The sequence below is a fragment of the Heterocephalus glaber genome, unplaced genomic scaffold, assembly GCF_053883595.1.
Source record: "Heterocephalus glaber isolate CG9 unplaced genomic scaffold, H.glaber_assembly_v1.0 deba00001733, whole genome shotgun sequence".
Taxonomy (NCBI): Eukaryota; Metazoa; Chordata; class Mammalia; order Rodentia; family Bathyergidae; genus Heterocephalus; species Heterocephalus glaber.
The window spans coordinates 16,018,515-16,034,219 of record NW_028258444.1 but is presented as its reverse complement, the minus strand read 5'-3'; the positions used below and the strand labels follow the sequence as shown (position 1 = coordinate 16,034,219).

Here is a 15,705-nt window from a genome sequence, read left to right as displayed (position 1 = left end):
CGAAGGAAACACAATCCGAGAAATATGTTATTAGGCCATTTCATCCATGGGTATCCTTAATTACACTTTCAGTTTCTCACGCTAGAGAAACTATTCGGTATTTACACATATGTGTCCTATTTATTTCACTTAAGAGTATGGCCTCAATATCCATCTATTTAGCTATAAATGTCTCTAGTTTCTTGTTCTTTATGGCTGAATAGTACTCCGTTTTATTTAAAAAACCACATCTTCTTTATCCAGTTTCCAGTTAATGGGCACTTGGGCTGTTTCCAAGCTTTAGCTATTAAAAACTGTGCCGCTATAAACATGGGTGCACATATATCTCTGTGGTATGATGCTTTTAATTCTTTTGGGAAGATGCCCAGCAGGGGGACAGGTAGGTTGAATGGGACCTCTAAGCCTAATTCTTTGAGGTATCTCCATACTGATTTCCACAGTGGTTGCACCAGTCTGCACTCCCACCAACAATGGAGAAGGGTTCCTTTCTCTCCACACCCCTGCCAGCATTTGCTATTGGTTGATTTCTTGATAGCAGCCATTCTTTCTGGGGTGAGGTGGAATCTCAGTGTTGTTTTCATCTGCATCTCTGGAACAACCGGTGATGTTGAACATTTTTTCAGTTGGACTCTTTCTTGAGTTAGGGTGCTCTGCATTTCACTTATTGACCCATATTTAATAGAGTGTGGAATTACAGTAAGAAAACAATAATGTACTTATAGGACCATGTGAGCTAAAGGATAAAAGCTGAGCTTCTTTGAACAGGAAAAAGAAAAGTACTATTTCTTGATATGTAGCTGTAAATATTCATGGTGTGATCCAACACTACAGTGAATGTTTAAATTTTAAACAACTTATTACAGTAAAAGACACATTGCCATTAATCCCTTCAGTATACCCCCCTCCTGTTATTTCAAACACATCCCAGTCTTCCTGCCATTTCTGAAGCAGTTCTAGAATACCTGACATGAGTGTCTTTAGTTGCCCTGTCATGGCTGCTTTAATGTCCCGAGTTAATTCAAAATATTTATCTTTTATGGTCATTTGGACACTGGGGAAGAACCAGAAGTTGCACAGTGCCAGATCCAGTGAATAAGGTGGATGAGGACTCACTATAATGTTTTTACAAGACTGCGTTTCTGTTAGATGTTGCTTGGCATCAACACTCACCATGTATATATTTTTAATCACATCTCATAAAGACATTCACTGCTTTTGTCTTGGAAGTATTGCACTCATCCCTTCTCATCTGCATGGGCAGCTTGTGTCATTACAAGGAGTGGGATGATTGAACACATTTGTTGTGGCTGTGTCTACATGTCCCCCCAAAGCCTCATGCAGTCATTGGTGGAGCTTTTTCAGAGGTGGCTGAATCTGGAATGTGTGATTGATTCATGATGTAATGCTAGGGTTAAAGGTGTTAAGATTAAGGGTGGGTGATTACTAATCAGTCCACTGATTGGTTTAGCACCACCCTGCAGGAGACCACAATATTGATTATGCCCAAAGCAGGGTGTACGCAGTGCAGGCTGTAAAAGTTAATCCCACAATTGGCTTGTTTTGAGAAGTGAGTCCAGCCAAAGCCTATGTGCCGAGGTCAGAGTACCTGGCACCCAATTCCATTCCCACAATTAAAACTTTCTTAACTAGAAAGACAATGTTCTAATAACAACAATATATTTTGTCTCGTCTGTTCCTAATATGAGAATGTTTTGTCTTGTCTTTCATGAGCCTTGCTTACATTAATTTCCATAGAAACCACATGACTATGCATCCTCACATGTAGTGCTGCCCTTGCATGTAGCTCACTTTTAGCCCCAGTTGATTACTAATTAAAATCAGGGGCTTAGACTGGCCAGCACCTTTGTCAGTTGCATCAACATTGTTTGTCCTGGCACCCCACTTTCAGTCTCTCTTAGGTCTGTCTTTTAGTTTTTTTCTCAGGCCTATGTTATACACTGGGCAGGAGACTGGAGTCTACTGCAGAGGTTTCCAGTAATGTTTCAGTTTTTCGCAATTCACAGGTGCTCTAGAAACATAGCCCCCGTGAATTTTAGGGGTCTACTGTATGTGGTCTAACCCTCTCTGGCAACACCTAACCGTAGGTTAAAGTAAATGTTCTAAGCGTGTTTAAGGTATGTGAGGAAGGCTAAGCTATGTTTAGTAGGTTCAGTGTATTGAATGCATATTCATCTTACTGTGGGTTTATCAGGACATAATAATCGTAAGTAGAGGAGCATCTGTTACTTATGAACCTAAACTTTTCTATTCTTAGCCAAATTTATAGTATCATAATGATTTTTAGGAACTTGAGCAAAATTTTGACTAAAAGTAGATTTAGTTAGTGGCTGATCCTGGAATTAACAGTAGTCGAAAAAACCTAAGCGAGGAACTCTGTTTCTGTTATTTTTGTTTCAGTTATCTTTATTGTATTCCTGAAAACAAAAGTAATTACACTTTTTAAAAATTAGCCAGCAAATATAATGAGAAAAAAAGCCTATATTTCTACATTCTGAAGATAACTGCTGTTAATATTTTAATATATAGTATTTCAGGTATTTTTCCCTTGCGTATTTTTATAAAATCTCTATGTAAATTTTAAAACAACATAAGAATTATATTATTATTAGACTCTAACTGTTGCTTTCTATGACCTATGGCTTTCCCTAATCTTTATTATTTTTATCTTTATTATTCTTTATACACATGATTTGTAATTATTGCTTAATATTCCAGGAAGGCCACTATCTCTAAAGGATCTAATGGGTCCTTGCATTGCATGGGCATTCACTTTGTCTTTTCACAACTGGCCCCGTACGTAAGAAAGAAAGACTGCATTTTAATACATGGCAGGACCTATTAATTAGAATGATTATTAGAACACTTCTCATTACAACCTCATGAATAAATTCTAAAGAAAGGTTTTGGATACACAGATTGGCTCGGTGAAAACCTTTAATAAAGACTTTTATTCAGCATTTATGTAGCACCTTCTATGAGCCAGACATGGTCTAATATTAATCAAGGTAAATAACCAAAATATATTGTTTATAACTAATCTAAATCGCCTGTCTAGACATATTTTGCATTCACTCCCAAGCTTAAATATACCATATGCCTAAATGTCTCGCATCTGCTGCTGTCCCACTGAACTGCACCAAGACATTTATTTTTTTACTGAATCAGCTTTCCTATATTTAAAGAAAGACTAGTGTTACCAATTTTATACCTAGCCTTCCAGGAATTATAATTCCTAACTAAAGCAACCAGTAAGCACAAAAAGCTGAGTTAATGTTACTCCTATTGGGCACTGCCAACACTTGTAGCAAAGAACAAGCACATTGGTAACAAACATCCCAGTGAATGGCTCTGATCACATCGCGTCCCTCCCCTGTGCTGTGTGGGGCCCAGCAATAGAAATAAACTCCTTGTGATTGCTTCATATTCCAGGAAGGCAGATATCTCTAAAGGGTCTAACGGGTCCTTGCCCATAACATGGACACTCACTTTACTCTTTCACAATTGGCTCTCCTTAGCAACCTGTGCTCCCCTCTAAAGAGAAGATGTGACTCAGGAAATCCTTCCGAGTCCACCAAAAAGTGAATTAGGAAAAATATCAGTGATACTGTTCTTTATCTCTGCTCAGACTCATTTGAAGAATTCTTTCTGGTGAGCATGCATTTCTCATTTCAACATTCTGTATAGAATACTAAAGAGATCAGCCTGAGCAGATCTTTGGACAGTAGAACTATGCTTTTTAAAAAATCTTTTCTTTTTCTTTTTTTCACCCTGTATGGGGGATCAAACTCAGGACCTTATGCTTGCGAGGCAGGCCCAGCATCACTGAGCTAAAGCCCCAGCCTGGGCTATGGATTCTTTCACAACAAACCTTGTGTTATTAGCCTTTAGGATGGGCCTTTCTTCTCAAAAGTCCTGCTAAGTGCTCCTAGTCTAGCCACTGAATAACAGCCTCTTGGGCTGTTACTGCATTTGAGTAACAGTTGAGAGTCCAAATTCAAGCCAAGTGGCACCAGGTTTGCAAGTTTCAATCAATGATGAAATTACAAAAGCAAAATTGTTCCGGTAGGAAAGCTTTTTAAAGGAAAAGGATGAGTGGGACTATGAAGAAAGCAACAGGAATTAATATACAGTGACTCAATAAGAATGTCACTTTTTAAACCACCAATTGCCATTAATTAGAAAGGTAGTTGACTCAACCCAGCACTATTAGTATTGGATTCAATATGAAGAATTGAAATTGACAAGATAATTTAATTGTTTAGGAAATGTTGCTACAATTATCAGTTATATATATATATATATATATATATATATATATATATATTTCCAGATATGCTGTTTTTTATTGTGGGCATTCTAAAGGCTAGGGTTCACTCTTCAGTGCAAGCTTTTAAGACCTCTAACTTAGCATTTAGAATTTCAGTACATTTGTTAAATTGTTATCACCCATAAATTTCACAGGGGTTATTATCCTTCTCAATAGATCTACTTAGGTAGAAACCTGAAATGAACTTGTGATACTTTTTTTTCTATCATTTTAATGTAGGATCAAGAAATGAAATGGACCAGAAAGATCTGTTTCAAAGGGTAAAGGCAGAGAAAAAATATCATCAACATCCTGGGCTGTCTTCTTCTTTCTCTTCTTATTCTTCCTCTTATTTTTTTTTTTTTTTTTTTTGGTCAGTTGATGCTAACTGCAATTTTCAATTTAGGTCTGTGGCAAAGTCAATAAATTTGTCAAGTTGCACCAAACTTGTTTGCTCATTTTGCAACACAATCATTTGCTACTCAAACATTTCCAAAATGTTCCATTTTATAACTGGAGAGGTGGTTTAGGTTGACTTGAAGAGAGTGATGGCATCCATTTCCTCAGAATCCAGGGTCATAGCATTTCTCTGGGACAGACAGGTTTTCTGGATCTCTCCAGGGACCTGAGAAGCCCTTTGGGAGTTGTATTTAAACTTTCTGAAGATATCATCAAATGTTGCTATTCATATAGTCATCTTAGTGTACACATGTTCAGAGGTTATTTTAAAAGCACAGTGTTGGTGGCGTATGCCTGTTATCTCATCACTCTGGGAAGCTGAGGCAGGTGGATTGGAAGTTCAAGCCCAGCTTGGGCAACACAGTGATCTTACCAAGAGCCTGTCTCAAAATTTGAAAGAGAACAAAACAAAACAAAAATGGCTGGGAATGTACCTCGGTGCAAAGACCTTGTGTTCAATCCCCAGTTTAAAAAAAGAAAAAAGAAAAGAAAAAGATGGAAAATATCACGGATTCATTCCTGGCTTCTGCTTAAGCAGATATTTTATAGTAAAGAAAGATAATTCAGTCTATGAAACTTATGGGTGATTACAATTCAGATAAATTACTGAAATTCTAAATGTTAAATGGAAACATTTAAAGTTCACGAAAGCTTAGGAATCCTGTTTTAGATTTTTGAAGGAATTTAAACATATTTGTTGCCTCAAAAAAAAATACAAGTGACCCAAGTGTCCATGGACATCTGAAAGGACTTAGAAACAGGGATTTAGAAAATTATTAAACTTGACTTCTCTGTTCTGAATTTGACACGTGGCTCTTTGTGGGGGGATAATGTTTAATTTTTTCTTCTTTTATTCCTTATTTTTTTATCCTGTAAGTTGAGGTGAATAGTTTCAGGATATTGAAAATGGTACTATGAGTATCACCCTGTAAGTGGTGCAAGGGATACAGCGCACAAGTGTATAAATCCTCACCTCACCCTGGAAAACATAGAACTCTGCTATTTGAATAATCTAGGAATGCTTCCCTAACATTTCTCTATGGATTGCTTTATTTTCCTTTTCTGCAAAAATCAATGTTTAAAAAGAGATAAGATGAAGAACCTGAAGTGACAAAGCTGTAACACAAAGAAAAAAAAATCACGTTTCCTTTAATACTCTAAGCCTAGAAACCAAAAGACACAGGGTAAATCCTCTGTTTAAACAAGTAATCAACATGCTGCTTAGGCAAAATCCAATTGCAGTTCTGCTAGTGTCTTTCATGTTTTAGGAAAAACTTGGTAGGTCAGATAGATATTTACCTCTAATGCTATAAAAATAACTGGATTAATGTTAAATATTGTCTATATTTAGAAGCACAAATATTGGTTTGTAGGATGGGAACAGAGATGAAATCCTGGGACATGAGGTCCTAGAGGGGAAAATAGTCTAACAACAAGCCGGTGCCTTAGTTATTTGAAGTTGTTTAAATTTGCCAAATAAATTTTCATGTGTGTATATTTACTTTATTAGGCTATACTGGCTATTGAGTTTATGAATCTCAGGGCTAAAAGTGATTTTAAAAAAAGAGAATAAGGAGGGCCGGGGATTTAGCTCAGTGGTTTCGCCGCCTGCTGCGCAAGCGCAGGGACCCAAGTTCGATCCCCGGTACAAAAAAAAAAAAAAAAAAGAGAGAATAAAGCATCATAAATACATTACAGTAGAGAAGAGTTTAAAAGAAATAGAAGCGGGTAGGGAATTTAGCTCAGTGGTTCTGGCTCCTGCCTTGCAAGCACAAGGTCCCGAGTTCGATCCCTGCTACCAAAAAAAAAAAAAAAAGAAATAGAAGCAAGAAAAATGATAGACAATGTAAAGCGGAAATAAAGAAGAAAATACAAAAGCCAAGGCAATATAAAATTATTAAAATTTAATTAATTTAGTCTCTTAGTCACTACTCTTTCTGAATGTCTTCTTTCAGTTTGGCTATAACCAGATGCTATTTCTAAATATTATTTTGTCCAATGACTAAAATTAGAAATTTGATTACAGTCAAGGGGAGAACAAGTGATTATCTTTCCCAGAACCATTGCAAAATGCCATGATGGTCTGACTAATGATTTTTTTTTTAATGTTTACTAATTTTAACTGGATTCACCTGCAACTTTCTTCTTGACAATATCCTTGAAGGTAGAAATTTTAAACAGGTTGATCAGTAATTTTAAATATGGGTGATAAAATTCTAATTCAATGCATATACTCTAAATCACTTTTGAGTCAACAATTTTGTACTTTCAATAGATAACACTGTATTATCGTGCACATTTTGATACCTTTTCTGTACTATTTGAGGGGAATAGTCAAAGATTGATGGAAGGGGTGATGAGCTGGGTGAGTTACCACTATATAATTTCTCCTCCTCTATGTGGGTGAAGAAAAATGAGTATTTTATTACAACTTTTTTGTTTCTATAAAAATGATCACATAAAATTCATAGTATGTACTGTAAGGTTGTGAATGTGAAAAGAAATTACAATACAAGGAAAAGCGTCGAATTCCTGTTGACCACAATTTAAATTCTCTGCCTTTCCTTCTGCCATCATACTCAGATGGGAAAATATCTCCAAACACAAACAATCAGCCAACCTCCTCTCAGCCTTCTTGTCTGTACCTCTGCCTACACCCCACCTTCTCTTCTGCATCCCTGTCCTCATGGTTTTATCTTCTTGGAAGCTTTCAAAAGACCCTCATCAACAAAACCCTGAGGCCCTTAGACTTCATGCATTTTCCGATCTGTTTTTTCTATTCGGTGCCTCTGCTTTGCTTCAGAAAGTTTCAGCTGCAGCCAGGATGATTTTCTCTCTTGTCAGAATAAGCTTTTAGCGTGTCTGCATTTTCCATCCAGGATGCCTTTCCCTTTTCTCTCTGCCTACTGGAAGCTCACATGGACTGCCAAGGCTTGGCTCGAGGCCCATAAATTCCCTGATACCTTCTTGGATGGATGGCCTCAGCCCCTAGGGATTCTTCGTCTGGAGTTGTGGAGCACACTGTGTCCTTGGGCTGGCATTAATTATGTTATAGTCTGGAAGCCAAGTTCCTCTTCAAGGGGACACATCTTACTCCTCGGCCCTCACCCCTAGACACACCCAAAGACCAAGTCTTAGACACCTTTTCATGGTGGCGCTTACTTAATCTTTTTATAACCATCAGTTAAGGTGTATGTTTTCTCATTGCCCACACTTGCTTCGTTATTCACTACTTGTATATTTTTCGTTTTATTCATTTTTAAAGGCTGTACATATTTTGTCTGTTCTTTCTATAGTCATACCTGAGCCAAATCAGATCCTGACTGAATATACTGCATTTAAAAATCAAAAGAACAGTAAGAACACCTGCCTTGCAAGCACAAGGTCCTGAGTTTGATCCCCGGTACCAAAAAAAAAAAGAAAAATCAAAAGAACAAAACTCTATTACTAAATATATGTAAATTTACATTATGGTATGATTTTTTAAAAATATTCAAGACACTAAATTATCACATTTAAGTCTCTGTTTTCCTTATGAAAGGAAAGTTACTTTGAATTTTGTCAAGACTGCACTGTACATTTCATTTCTTTTGCCATGTCTAAACATTTCCAGTGATCTGGAGGCAAAAAACATGTAACAACAAACTAGTACTTTAAGTATTTGAATTCATTAAATGTTTGCCAAATTAGACTTCATGTATGCATATTTAATTTTAAAGTCAGTGCTAGAAAAGTTTTGTGTTAAGAATTGTGCTATATAGAATAGGGTCAAAAGAAACATGCGGCTCTCCCAGAGGTCTCTTATGTGTGCTTAATTTTAATCTAAGATGTTAATTTGCTACAATTATTTATTATATACTTGAAGATCAGAATTATAAGGAAGCTGAGGCTTAAAGTTTTAGGTAAGGTAGAACAATTTGAGTATTTACACATTTATCTTTCCACTATTTCATATGAAAGCATCATAGTATAAAAATTCACATATTGGGGCATCATTCTTGTTCAGTTGACAAACAATAATGTGGAATTTTGTAAGAATAGAAGCATTTAATTTTCTAACAGTCATTGTAGGTCTTGGCATAATCTCGTGCTCATCTATAAATTGCAAATAGAATGAAACCTTAATTGGAAAGATCACGATTTAATGTTGGAAACAATGATTTGAAAAAGAATATGTTTTAGATTTCCCTGAAATTAATGGTAGTACATCTGTTACTATCATTTCCCCCATAGGCCCTAATAACTCTTACCTGAGAAAAGACAAAGCTACAAACTAAAACGTGGAGAATGCACTAAAAGGAAAGTAAAAGTAAATGTACCATCCTAAAGCTAATAGACCAAATGGGCACATTTGAAAAGAAAAAGAGAAATGGGTAACCAGACATTTTGTTTAATATATTGCATCAACTTAAGAATTTCTTAATCAAAGAACAGTGTTTAGTTTTTTTAATGGAACTAAGAATTGACACAACTGTTGTAATCTAGCAGTGCTTCTGATTGGTTATCCGATTCTTCTTTCCTGCCATAAATATTTAACAGGTAAAGAAACCTGAATTCTAGATTGATTTCTAAATTGTATTTGTATTCTCACTTTCAGAATAATGTCTAGTTGATAAATTTTCATAGCGGAATAAATTATTTGCCAACATATTTTAACTCTTCCTTTGATATGTGGAGAACTAAGTCAGTTTTTTGCAAGAGGGAAAAAATACGTCCATTTAGAAATTCTTTACAAAACATCAAATAGCCTTTTGTGTACTGCGCATACTGCTTTGGAGTGGCAGCAATAGTTGACAGTGGCCTGTGATTTCCAGCTGCTCAACACCTTGAATAAATTGGTACCATTTGAAAATGTCTGTCATTCTGTACAAATTCTTTTCAGTGGGTCAACAATTAAATATAATATAATCAGTATTTTCAATGCACTTTGATTCTAATAATTAAACAACCTGACCCCATAACTATTATTACTTGCTTTACTTTGACTTAAATTCACAAACATTCTGAAAAAAATTAACATTTCTATGTCTACCCATCAACCAACCTACAGAATCTTCATGAGGAAGAACACCAAAATAAAACTTTCTGTGAGTATTTTGTGGAATAAAAGCCAAAATTCTAAAAGCAAATAGAAATTGGTGTAACCGGTGTCCAACTCAAGCGTACGACAGTAAACTGAGTTGGCGTCTCTTTCTTTAAAAAAAGCTGACGCAAGTTGGACAGAGGGAGGTGCTGGGGCGAGGTTGATGGTGTTGATTGGCTCCTCCGCTTCACTCCCACTGGTCTTTAAATCACTGTCTAGATCTCCAAAGTTTCAAAAAAGTCCACTCTGTGACAGGGGTCTGCCATTCCAAACAGTCAGGAAAGACTGCACAGGCCTGGATAAATAAGTAAGGTACATCTGTTTTTACGTAACTGTTTCTAGGGTTATAATGGTGTTTTCTTTCTCCTTTTTATTGTGCTGATTGTTTATTCATTAAACATTAAAATGTTTGAAAATACTACTTAGGTAAATTTTTTCCTCGTTTTAGAAAAGATTAACAACTCAACATACTGTCAAACATTAAAATTATTTACCCAGATCCTGATTTGAGTTTTCTTTTGCTGATAATTTGAGATTTGAGCATAAAATTAGGACAGTGGATAATAGGAAAAGGAAACATTGCAAAAAGAGCAGGTAGCAAGTGATACATTGTTGCTGTTGTTTTATTAGCCACTAAATGTAATAAAGAATTGACATAATTTGTTTTAGGAAAAAATATAAAACTGTGGAAGTATAATCTTAATGTTACATCATTAAAGATGTTTCTGTGTCTTGGAAACAAAATACAAAGTCCACAAAAATTTAATCAAAGAAGAAATTTCACATGCATGCCACAGATGTGGATGGCTAAGGAAACCCTTTCTATTCTTACTAAAGAAAAAGAAAGTTATGTCTTATCTTTTTCTCTTAATTTGATCATTTTAAAAAAGTATTTTTAGAACAAAGTTATGACAAGAAGTAGAAGAATTCAATGGAATGCAAACGGAGCTTTAGGAGAATGAAAATGAATTATCTAGAAGTAGAGCTATTTTCTTCAAATTTATTAATCAGACAGAAGGAGAATTCCAAGTGGATTTAAGTATCCTTATGTTTTGAACATATCATAGAATACATGGTTGTGAAATGCTCTTTAAATTTTAACTTTATTGGCTCAATTTAAGTATACATAATGATCACATTTATCATAGGGAATTTGTACCTGTACGTGATGTATCTGGAGTCTCCTTTTTTTCTCATCCCCCCCCTTCCCTTCAATCCCTCTTTCACTCCCTATTTACAAAAACCCCATTTCCATTTTTTCCTTCTTTTCTTCTTTTTTCCCCTTTTCCTTCCTTCCTTTCCTCCTCTCCCCTCCCCAGTTCCCCTTTCCCTTTGAACGATTTTTTCCTCTTTCACATTATCTATTATACATTTTGGCTTCTGCTTACACTTTCAGTTTCTCATATAAAAATATAATGCAATATTTACATACATGTGTCCAGTTTGTTTCACTTAATAGTACAGCTTTGAAGTGCATCCATTTAGCTATAAATATCTCATTTATCTTTGTTTATGGCTGAGTAGTAGTCCATTGTATAGAAAATCACATCTTTTTTATCCATTCATCAATTGATGGGTTTTCTTCCAAGTTTTAGCTATTACAAACTGTATTGCTATAAACATGGGTGCACATATATCTCCGTGGTATGATGCTTTTAATTCTTTCAGGAAGATCCCCAGAAGTGGAATACTGGGTCAAATGGTACCTCGAATCCTAGTTTTTTGAGAATCTCCACACTGATTTCCACGGTAGTTTTACGAGTCTGCACTCCCACCAACAGTGAAGGATTCCTTTTTCCCCACAGCCCCACCAGCATTTGTTGTTGGTTGATTTCTTGATATTAGCCATTCTTTCTGGAGTGAAATGGTATCTCAGTGTTTTCATTTGCATCTTTCAAATGACCAGTGATATTGAACTGTTTTTATATATTTATTTGTCATTCATACTTCTTCATCTAAGAAGTGTCTATTCATTTCAGATGCCCATTTTTGATGATGAACTATTAAAAGCCTAGATTATAGCAAAGTTAAAAGTTTCACAACCAGTGGAAAAATATTTGAACTGAAGAAATATATCCATGAACAATGGGGTACAAAGAAATTCAATTTTGACAAAATAAAGAAATTTAGGTGTGTTGTCTAAAAAAAAAAAAAAAAATGAAGGCCATTTATTTTATAGTTCAAGATCCTCTAGTTCCAATATATATTTTTTAAATGTTCTGGGACTTTTCTTGATTGTAATTCTATTTACACACCCAAAAAGGGCATCAGCAAAATTAAAGTTCTGAAAAATGTAGTTTTGATGGATAAACTCTACATAGTTTTCTTTGTGTTATATAATATATGGTTATTGAAGTGATTTTTTAAAAATATATGAGTTACTTTAAGGAAAATAGGAATAATTTATTTTCGAAAGAAGCAGCAAATACCTTCTGGGATGGCCCCGTATCAGTAATATAGAGTGTAGACATTTTAGAATTTATTGCAACCACAACTTGTGTAAGGCTATTAGGTACCTCTGTTAAAATGTACACCATAAAGAGTTCACTATGGTAACTTCGTATACGCTACACATCCCTGTGCATTCTGCACACTAACTACTCTGGAAACATGTGAACTAAAAATGTACTTGGAATTTTATGTTTAAGATGACTATAGAAGCTATATCTTCTTCTAAAAACAATGTTTAAAAAACCATAAGGAAAAGAACATATCCAAATTTTATGAATAGTTCTTTATACTTTATGAGGTGATTGCTTTAATCCCTGTATTAGCAAGCATGTAACATTTTTAGCAAGAGCAAAAGACCTCAGCATGTAGTTATTTATTGGGACTTTTCTAGTTCTTCCTAGATGTTATTTCTAAACTATGTCTGAGTAAAGGAATGGAAATGCTAAAATATTTCCATCAACAATAGGAAATGGTAAGTAAATATGGTTATCTTGTTATTGTCAGATTCTTTTCTGAGAGGTCCCTCCGGCTGAATATCTCTATGGAAGCTAATTTCTGAGATAATTCATGCCACAGACTAACAGATTTACTATCAAAGTATGATGAGAATGATATCATGGGAGGAAATTAAGAGAATTTAAGATAAAGGACGTAATAGATTTGTTTTATGGTCAAAGCTATTTTCATTTACCTGAAGCACATTTAAATCAGTTCCTTGGATATAAGATATCTGGGATTTTTGAAGTTGCATGGCCAGTTACTATTTGCTGGCTCAACCAAAGGGGATATGTCATGTCAGGCTGTCTGCTCCCCAGACCTGGATTTCAGAGTAGACTGGGCTGGCAGGCAGACCAGACCAACAGTGATGGTGGTAAATCTACTCTTGACAATGCTACGTCCCTTTCCATTTGGATTTACCAGTTAAAATAGATGTTTTCAGTACCTACAGAAGGTTATAACTTAACTCAGGATAGTTTTGTTAACCAGATTTGATGTCTTTAGAGTTGAACCACATATGTAAAATTTGAGAAATTTGCTGTTTTGAGAGTCTGGCATTCTGCGCTTAACTAAAAATTCAAAGAACAAGACATTAAAATGTTTAATAACTAAGATTTCTACATAAGGAATCAGCTAATTAGAATAGTTACATATTTCTTAATAAATGTGATGAAACCAGAAATCTTCTAGTGTGGTAGTAGTCTAAATCTTTTGTTTTATCATTTGATTTGCGTCTCCATGAATAAGTGAATTGAATTAACAATGCTATTGGCCACTGCACTGGAATAACCTGTTTCTGTAAGACGTCTTCAAAGAAACTTAACTTCAATGGGAGAAAAGCTGAACCACAAAAAAATTCTGTCCAACCAAATCTGACGTTTCTCTTAGAAGCATTTTGAACATTCTTTGGGCAACAAAGCCACTCTTTTTGCTGGTGATCAGAGAAGAATATTTCAATTTCATTTGAAATATGAACTTCTAAGCCGGGTGTGGTGGTGCGCTCCTGTGATCCCAGCACTGGGAAGGCTGAGGCAAGAGGATTGCTGAGAGTTCGAGGCTGGCCTGGCTACACAGTGAGTTCAAGGCCAGCCTAAATTACAAAGGAAAAGGCTGCCTCAAAAAGAAAACCAAACAAAAAACAAAAAATGAAATAACGATCTTCTGAAAGTGTTAAGAAGAGTGCGTATCTATATCTATAATGGAGATCACCTAAAGTTTCCTTGGTCTTAGAAGAATGTAACTGCAGAGGCTGTGTTAGATGCTGTGGGCATGCAGAGCCCACAAACCCAGCACTGTTCTTTCCCAAATAAAGTTTCCCGCCTAGTGGGAGACAGAGTCATTTGTTATATAAGTACCGCGCACTAACCGATTGTGCTACTGGAGCTCCTAGAGTCATTTGTTAGGTAATCAGACAAGTAAAAATGTAAGCACAAAGTACTTTGAGAGAAAGGAGGGCATGCTATAAAACATGTAATTAGTGATTTAGTTTAGAAGTGGGGGTCAGGGAGGGGCTGTCTGACCAGGGTGGTCTTTAGAGATTTTTTTCAGGTTGTCTTTGTTATCACTGGGAGACACTTAGGTTAAGAATGTGGAAAAAAGGGGCTGGGGATTTAGCTCAGTGGTGCCACACCTGCCTCGCAAATGTAAGGTCCTGAGTTTGATCCCCAGTACCAAAAACAAACAAACAAACAAACAAAAACAAAAGAAAAGAAAATGTGGAGAAAAGCATTCCACATAGAGGTAACAGCATGTTCAATGGTCCTGAGGTGGCAGTGGGGACTCAGTGAATGAGGACAGCTGTGATTCAATATGGGGCCAGATGTCTGGGTCAAAGTCTGCAGAGTCTTGCAGCATATTAGGGTCTTTGGCTTTACCCTAAAACCTATGAGAAAATCGCTCAAAGGCTCTTAGTAATTTAGCCATTTGAAATAACAGTGGTCATGGAGACAGAGGTTGGTGAATTTCAAGTAAAAGTTGAAAGAAGAACTGCTAGGATTCAGTGATAGGTTGGAGCTGAGTAACAGGTAGAGGAAAAGGAATTAGAGATGTTAAGGCTCATGGCCAGATTCCTCCAAGGAGTAGTGGGGTGAAGGAGGTGCCATGTATGAGATGGGGATGTGCAGAAGAATTGATGTCTGTGAAAACTGCATTTTCAACCACAAGGTTTGCCAGCATCATTCTTTTCTGTCCTACTCATTCAGTGAATCATTGATTCGTTCAGTAAGTGTTTACCAGAGAAAAAAAGCAAAGATGTTAATGTACTGAACTGTCACAGTTTGTTTTGAAGCCTGTCTGCTCTCCCAGGATGAGTTCGGTACAAGGATTCTGTCTTACTCATTTTTTCTGTGACTTTCATAATTCTTGGCTCGTGTTTCATTCTCGATATTTACTGAATGAATAAATAAACACGATCTGAAAAATACTTCCATAGTGGATCATACTCATGTAAATAACCAGCGATTACATTTTAGCAATTTTGATGTAGTTTAAATAGTTCAAAGTGTGTGCTTTCTGCTTCAGACAACTGATTCTGGTTATTTCATTTCTCATTAGGTTTTAGTGCTTTTGAAACTGTATTTTTGGCTATTATTCCCTTAAAGTAGATCAGTAATAGAATATTCACAGCTGAAGATACGAACTATGAAAATGTATTTCAATTTTTCAGAGATCTTCCTTAGCCAGGGCCAAAATTAGGAAGAGTGGCTGTCAAACTGCTATTTCCCAGGAATTACCACCTTCCAAAGAGAATGGCATGAATGTTTTATATGAGGTAAAAATAACATAAAACTAGGTCTTTATTTCTGTATTTGTGAAAGGGAATCAATGTTTGTGAGAGTTTTGAGAATTATAAAGCCTTTTTTTTAGAAGTGTCTAAGTAAACCAAGAA

The 15,705-nt window shown here is 35.8% G+C and overlaps 1 protein-coding gene across 5 annotated transcripts in view; it reads left to right on the top strand.

Moving 5' to 3' along the window:
- The window catches only part of Slc38a4 (solute carrier family 38 member 4), a 71,508-nt gene that overhangs the window by 17,639 nt on the left and 38,164 nt on the right, over positions 1 to 15,705 (top strand). The window contains exon 1 of one of the 5 annotated variants that reach the window (XM_021243088.2): positions 10,049 to 10,181. The exons of 3 other annotated variants lie outside the window; for them this stretch is intronic. The gene's annotated coding sequence lies outside the window, so the exon portion shown is untranslated. Of the gene's footprint in view, positions 1 to 10,048; positions 10,182 to 15,705 lie in introns of those variants that run through there. One more of the 5 variants, XM_004863146.4, reaches the window with a different exon arrangement.